Below are 8,756 nucleotides of genomic sequence, written 5' to 3' on the forward strand. Positions count from 1 at the left end.
TTTTTATAATATTTTATTTTCATACCTTGCGTACTATTTTATTTCAAAATAATACATCCGTTACATTTTCCATCAATTGATCCCTTAAATGCTGACGTGGCTGCCACATGGCTGCCACGTGGTAAAAATAATAATTTTTAATTTTTTTTAAACTTGAATCTTCTAAAATTTAAAAAAAAAAAAAAATCAAAAGCTGAAACCTTATCCCTCCTTTTCCTTGTCTCTTCACCCCATAACCCCTAAACCCATAAACCTTATCCCCCATTGTGACATCTCATATCGCCCAGGGAAGTGGTTCATGTAAACCTTATATGTACATTCTCATCTCTACCTAGCACGAGGCTTCTTGGAAGCTCATTGGCTTTGGGTTCCGTCGGAACTCCGAAGTTAAGCGAGTTCACGCGAGGTCAATCCCATGATGGGTGACCCACTGGGAGGTTCTCGTATGAGTTCCCAGAAATAAAACCGTGAGGGCATGGTCGAGGTCAAAAGCGGACAATATCGTGCTACGGTGAAGTCGAACCCAGAATGTGGTGGACCTCGGGTCGGGATGTGACACCCCTCATCCTCCTCTCTTCTCCCCCATCTTCATCTTTTTCCCCTTCCAACTCAGAAAAAAAAAGGTAAAGTACAAAAAACTACATCAACTATTAGTGTCACGACACTTTGTCTTCCCACGCACCCACCCTCAGTTTGTCTTCCCCCCTCCCACCCATTCTCTTCTCCATCCCGCAACCCAGAAAAAAAAAAAAAAAAAAAACCTAGATCCCATCGCCAGGAAGATGGGTATGCGGAGAAGGTGGAGGATAGGTGCGGAAGAGGATGTGGAGAATGGAAGAGATTGGTGAATTTGGGGTTGGCAGGGGGTTATGTTTGGGGGGGGGGGGGGGGGACGAACTGGGTTCACTTTGTATTTTTTTTTTCTTTTTCGTCTCTTTCTTCTTCTTTCTGGGTTCCGGGGGAGGGGGGTTGATGGTTTTCAATTTTTTTTTTTTTTTTTTTGGTTTTGGTTGAAGATTAAGCAGGGAAGAAGATGAAGATGGGGAGAGAGAGGGGGAAATGGACGAACAGAGGGATTTTTTATTTATTATTATTTTACTTTTCTTTATTATTTTTAAAAATATTAAATTTTTTTTTTAGTTTTTAATTATATTTTATTAATTTTTTTTAATAGAAAATGGGCCTCGAATCAAGCCACGCCAGCATTTAATTGACAAGTAAACGACCAAGTAACGGAAGGTATAACATTGGACCAAATTCTAAAGATGAGGTATGACATTGTCAATTTTAAAAGATGATGTATGAAAGTGTTGTGACACCAATAGTTGAGGTAGTTTTTTGTAGTTTACCCCAAAAAAAAAACCCTTCAATTCGTCTTCCGCACCCCTCATCTTCCTCCTCATGTCTTCTCCCCCATCTTCATCTTCTTCACCCTGCAACCCAGAAAAAAAAAAAAAAAAAAACCCAAATCCCATTTACGCCGCCATCTGGTTCGTGAGGTGGGAGGAATGGATGTGCATTTAAGGGGTGAGGGGTGTGTAAAGGAGAGTGGGGGTGTGTAGAGGAAGGAAGATGGTGGGTGCAGAGGGAAGGATGTGGGTTTCTGGGTGAGGTGGGTCGTGGGGGAGGGAGGGTCCTCATGGGGGTTTTCTTTCTCGGTTTCTGGTTCGTTTTGGGGGGGGGGGTAGGTTTTTTCTTTCTAGGTTTCTAGTTCATGGGGGGTGTTTTTTTCTAGGTTTCTAGTTTGGAGGGTTCACGGGGGTGGGTTTTCTTTTGTTTTTTTGTTAGAAGATTTAGGTTTTTTAAAAAAAAAAAAATTATTATTTTTGCCATGTGGCACAAATGTGGCAGCCATGTCAGCGCTTAACGGATCAATGGATAGAAAATGTAACGGAGGTATTATTTTGAAATCAAATAGTACGTGAGGTATGAAAGTGAAATGTTTTAAAGATGTTGTATAAGGTTGTAATAGACCTTAAACCTGAGGGGCTACTATGCAATTTACCCAAAATTAAAATGTCAAATTTCATTGTATAGTTGATGTAACAAAATAATATTTTGTAGAGTCTTTTATTTTAATTGAGATTTCAAATTAAAATATTTTTTTTGTTATTCAGACAATCAAATGGGTTAGAGTTTAATAATAAAATAATCAATAAGTGAAAAGAAAAAAATTTGTAAGCCCATGATTAAAAAAAAAAAAAAGCGTTGCTTCAAATTTGACAGCAAAGTGAAAAATGTCAATTTACATAAGATTTTGACATCTCCTTTAGAACTAGAAACCACTTCTTTTTTTGTTCAAAGTAGTCCACATAAAATTTGTGACATCGCCTTAAAGATGCTCTAAATGTAGCTTATTTAACCATTTGCCAAACTTACATTATAGACATGTTAGAAAGATTCCCTAATTTCGGAATCTTCTCTGTGATAATTGTTTTTTATATAGACAAGGTTGATTAATTATAATGGTTAAATTGGATTAATGGTCCATGTAGTGATAAGGTACTCGGAAGATAGCTCATGTGCTAAAAAAACCTTGGATTTACACCCTCGTAGTGAAGTCCGTTAGGGTTAAAACTGAAAATTAACATTTCCATCAACTCTCCGTTAACCCATTAGCCTTCATAACCAATAGGAATGTGGCTGCTATATTTGGCGTGGGATGTTCGCCCACGTTGGCACTCAAATGCAGGTAACGAGTTCAAATTGCAATCAAACATCTTTGAAGTATTAGCTAAACAAATTCTATTACCTGCACATCCTTTCTCAAACTCACATAGAAGACTGAGCACAGGAATAAACAGATGAAGCGAATCATTCTCCTTTGTTCAACGATTGCTCCAGCCTCCCTTGAAAATCTTCAAGCGCATTAGAATGTAGGTCTCCAAGCATGGCCGAGTACGCAAGCCTCAAGGTAAACAAACTGGAAAATTCAGAGGAAAGCAAGATTTAAACAACAAAAATAAAAAATCGCATTAGTGGCAGCTGCGAATAAAAGTTCGAACCCATTTCTTATGTTCATATTTTGGATTTGTGCCCTGACGTTAATATTCTGGTTTTGATTTTTGGATTTTGCATGATTTTCAAATTTTATTTATTTTCTGGTCTTTGCAGGTTTTTGTTTGGATACTACCGTTACTCTGCAGGTATTTATCTAAAGTATTTATTTTTCCTTCAAAAAACAAGTTTTTATCTTTCTAAATATATTTTTGGGTTTGTAATTTTTATGTTAGGTATAGATAAGATCTGGGAATTGGGTGACAAGGAGGGGCTTCAGGTTGGTTGAGAAGATCCTGAAAAGTTCGTTCGGACTTGAGTTTCAACCTGGGCAAACATCCCCAAGCCATCTAGTAGCAGATCCCTTTTGGTTATGAAGGCTGAATGAGTTCACGTGGAGTTGATGGAAATTTCAATTTCGGGCTTGAATCCTAACGGAATTCACTACGAATGTTTAAATCCTAATTTTTCCACCACGGGGCTATCTTTCAGTTATCACCATGGGAACTACTAATCCAATTTAACCAATTGCCAAACTTATTAATCCAATTTTGACATCGCCTTTAAAGATGCTCTAAAATGTAACTTATTTAACCATTTGCCAAACTTACATTGTAGCCAGGTTAGAATAGATTCCCTAATTTCGGAATCTTCTCTGTGATAATTATTTTTTATATAGACAAGGTTGATTAATTATAATTGGTACATTAGTCCTTTTAAGTACAATATAGATTATTATGACCCTAGATTATAACTTTATTCATTAATTAATATAAGGAATCATAATTCTACAAGACCATAGTTGATGAACGATAGTAAATGAGACTATTTCACATGTAAGTACACCCTGAAAACAATCACTTATTTTTCTAAAAAAAAAATCACTTATGAGAAATGAAAATTAAGTAAATAAAACTAACTTACGGAACAATGTTTTTATTTCTCCAAATTCATGTGTGCATGTGTTGATATGTTAGATTGTGAATCTGTAACAAGTAATAATAATCAACATGACCAATAACATGATAAGATAAACATCATATATTGTCAGATAATTTGGCATATCATATACATTTTGCATCAATATTAATAATCTGAAGTAAACATTTCACAAACAATAACATGCATGGGCCACACTTGTGAGCGTAATAGATTCAATACTAAAAGTAAGTGATGTAATAGAGGGGAATATTTTTATCTCCCTCTCAAGTGAAGGTGATGCACATCTTTATTTATCGTTGTAAAAGAAGTTTAAATTTTAAGATTTGTATAGTTAATAGACACAAATCTCATAATTTAAATTCATCAAACAATAATAAAAGGATGATAAACATTATCATTTGAGAAAAGATGATAAACATTATCATTTGAGAATGATGAGCAAAAATATACCCTAATAGAACTACCACTATCAGTCTACCACAAGATAAGATCCCATGATGATCAGAAAGCAGCCTCTTTATCCTACGGAGAAAACACTTTTGACTGAGTGTCCAATCTCCATCAATAATGATTCAACTTTCACCATTTTTAATATTAGGGTTTCTATTTGACGTTTTCACATTTCTCTTGCCAAACTGGTCGGTGCTCTCCTTTCAGTGTGTTACGATTTGTTGATCTTTTTGTGTCGAAAAATCCACACCATTAGTGCAATAAAAGCAATAAAGTTATGAGTGCGTTTGATTTTTGGATGCGTTACGTTTGGGAATTGAACTAAGAGACAAAGCATACTGATGACACACCGGGACACACAGCCAGCATACGCAGACACACAGTTCACACACAAATGCAGACGGACATGCACATGTACCTCATTAAGATACAGTTGTTGTATATATATGCAGTGGTAGCTGACGAGGATGGCTACCATGTACAAGTTTTAGCTAGGAAGAAACTAAGAAAATCAAAAGAATTTAAAAGTTAGGTAAAAGATAACCAGCTGAAGATATATAGTCTGGGAAATATTGACAGATGGAGGGAGCATGAAGGTTCTTCGGTGCTTCGAGGAGTATTTTAAAACTTTTCATTTGGGTGGCATGCAACGATGGATAGCACTTGATTTCTTTATGGAAACCACTAGCTTTTGTTGCGAAAGATGTTGGAGAGATAGAAATAAAACAAACCGTCAGTTCTAGGAGAGTACATTCATGTGATTTTATTATTTCCCTTAAATTATAACACTATGTGATTTATATTCTCAGTATTCAAAAATTTTATTTGTGTTAAGCTACTAAATTAAAGTCAAGTGCACGCGTAGAAAAGCTAATTCCAATTTGATTTTAGGAAAAATAAATGTTGTTATCATTTTTTTTTCTCAAGACATGAGTGCCTGTTAATGGTACCCTACCTACTTTTGAATTGTTCATGGTTGAGCTAGCTATACATGATAATCTTTACAAGAGGGAACGACAGGGGACAGGGGACAGGGTCCAGGGACAACAATGGATCGAGTTAAGAGAACTGTAGTTTTGAAATCTTGAATTCTCCTATGGTTGAGTTGACATACGTATGCAAAGCAATATCGAGACATGAGTGCGCACACTTTATTGGATGTGGATAAGTCTCATACATAATTAGATTGGCTACATTGCGATTAATTACACTTTTTAATATGCTAATATATTGTTGATATTGTTGATATGTCAATACGTCTTTAATCTTACAATTATTAATATGTGAGCAAAATGGTTGGAGATGTGTCGTCGATAAACTTAACTGTACTTTTAACCGCATTGCAAACAGAAAATAGACTATAATTTATAAGGGAATAAATTAATTTATATTTTTCATGCACGAAAGTTTAACCAACCGATAGTAGTTGAAGTAGTGCTAATTACAAAAGAATCACTCTCATGATGTTTGGTTAGTTTCACTTAAATGCCACTTATAAGTAATTATTTATTTTATATTTCCATACCTTATATAGACTTAGTTTGGTTTATATCTTTAATTTGTTGGTGGTGTCTATTTCCTGCACAGGTGTAATCAGATCTAAATGGACTTCGATTGTCTGCCCTCTCCATTTCATACCATGCCCATACCCTCCTATTTTTGTGGTCACGGTTAAGCCAAGTCAACATTTTATATTTCTATTGCTTTTTATCTTATTATTTCTGTAAAAAAATTAATATAAAATGTTGACGTCAATTAACCATGATCACTGAATATAGAAAGGCATGGAAATGGCATAGAATTGGGAGGACAAACAATCCAAGTCCGATCTAAATTGGGAAAGAAAGCTTAAGATAATTTAAATTAAAGTGAAGTGGTGAAATTTAAAATGGAATTGTGATTGTAATCTAGTGACTTTATGTTTCACGATCAGCTCATCATCATCGCCATATGATAAAAAAATGCTTCTTTATTACGTCAATCGAAACAGATCGCTTGTCGACATTATGTTTTCTTTGCGACTTTACGTCAATCAAATGAGAGATTATTTAGTGTGATTAATACCTGAGATGATACATCATGTGTCATTATATAAATAATAGGATAAATATGTTAAAAATTTAATAATTTAAAAAATAAAATTTTCTACCATTCACATAAATACATGTGATTTACTACTCGTGTTTCGATCACAACGAAAAATTTCAAAGGCCTACTTACGAAAGAAAAAGGTTAAATGTATGGATGCATACTCTGATAGAAGGGGGACTCCCAAAGTGGAGGAATGCTTGAGAAGGTATTTCAGTGTCCGATTTAGAGAATTTTTTTTGGTCAACTGAGATTCTCATTAAAATCATAAATAAGGCAAAAGAAATTAACAATAGGACAATGCAACATTACACAGCATACTCCCTCACATGTCCTGCAACACACTGAAGCATCACCAACCTAGCTACAAGGGCACTATTAGGTTCCATTTGGTACACAGACAAATGGAATGGAATAGAATGGGATGGGACGGGACGAAACGGAACAAAGGTTCCGTGTTATGTTTGGTATGCGTAAGACAGAACGGGACGGTTGTTTCGTTCTGCATTTCGTAAGCGCAGAACGGAACAGAACCAAATGACTAAATAACTAACTTACCCCTGTTTCGTCTGTTGTTTAGTACAAAGTGTTATGTATGGGACGGGACGGGATATTTTTTATATTTTTTATTTTTTTTGAACTTGTTCATATTGAAACACATGTATGCTTATCTATGATATTTTTTTTTAACACTAGCACATGACTGAAGATTTGTTATGCCATGAATTCCATCTTGCTGACATCAGGATCATGGATAATTGCTTGAAGATTACTAAGAGGGTTGCTTCAATCACTCACATCTTTTCTCATCTGATTAAGGCCCCCATAACAATCCACTCGAATGAATCCATTACTCTTGTCTTTGATGGCAGAGCTGCAGAAAACCAATGCAATTGTCTGCAATGATAGTTAATTAAGATTGACTCATAATATCAAAAAACTATGCAGTAACCTCACCTCCATCCTAATTCTATTCCCATCAATCATAGCCAAATGCAATGGAAGCAAAATAAGTTGTACCAGTGAGGTGTCCTTGTAGCCACCACTTGCAAGGTCTCCATTCTACCATTCTCCCAAAACTCCATATATCCAATTTGCTCCTGCATTCACAAAGTCAATCAGAAACTCATACTTTTCGCAGTTTTTCGTCCCAAAGTAACCGCAAATCCACACTTCAAACTAGTTGTTGGTTATTTTAATAATATTTTATTTTAAAGATTCAAAACTTATTATTATTTTATTTTATTTATTTTTAATATTTAAGAGTTGTGTTTTATTTGAAGAGTCATAATCCTTTTCTAAAAGGGTATAAGAAGTTCTGACATACCCCGACCTAAATCAAGGCATGCTGGCCGTCACGTGAGAGTGACGTAGCCATGTGCGCAGTGTGGAAGTGATAAGGATATAAAAATGTGAGTAAATAAAAACCAAGCTAACTAATTTACACTAGACAAACAAATAGGTGTGAGTGACGAGATTTAAGTGTAAACACACATAATCAGAGCATAGGTAGCCTAAGTGCAGTCCAGCATGATAGATACTAATTATACAATACCAGAAGGATGGTCCTACATTAGTTACAGTTTGTCAGAATCGCCGCAGTCTCCTCGCAAGCCACCAACAAGCACGCCTACCTAAAACCTGGAGGGGCGCAAAACAGAAAGTATGAATGGGCAAAAATAAAGCTTTTCAAAAAAAAAAAAAAAACACTTCTCTTTCCAAAAGTAATAACCTCTCGCAGTAAAACCTGTATAATTTCTTAGAAAATCGAATACTTATCTATATCGAAACCATACTTGAAATAGCCACATCCATAGGTATGTCATGCCAAATATCTCAACATAATGAATTAAGTAAACCAGGTGAAGTAAATCAATGAAAAGTACTATGTCAGTTGGATTTATCTATTGTGGCATGTATGGCTGAACCTATAGCTCGTCAAATATGACTGCACACGAGTCGGAACCACCTAAAGTGGTCTGTACGACAGGACTGGGTGTAAATAAATATACTCAAGTGCTACGATCACGTGAAGACTGTGTGAATAATCGCGGGTCACCTACGAGTCGGAACCACCTAATGTGGTATGTATGACAGGACTGTGCACCAAACTTCGATCCAAGGTGAGCGTGCGGTGCGGGAGATGAACATCACGTGAAGGACTATGCCCTGGCCACAGGCAGAAGCACTAACACCGGGGTGCAGGTTTATGAGCTCTAAATGCATCTATGTATAACCATCATAATGAAACTCATAATCATTAATACCTATACTCACCT

This window comes from Malus domestica, chromosome 17 (assembly GCF_042453785.1).
Source record: "Malus domestica chromosome 17, GDT2T_hap1".
Classification (NCBI taxonomy): Eukaryota; Viridiplantae; Streptophyta; class Magnoliopsida; order Rosales; family Rosaceae; genus Malus; species Malus domestica.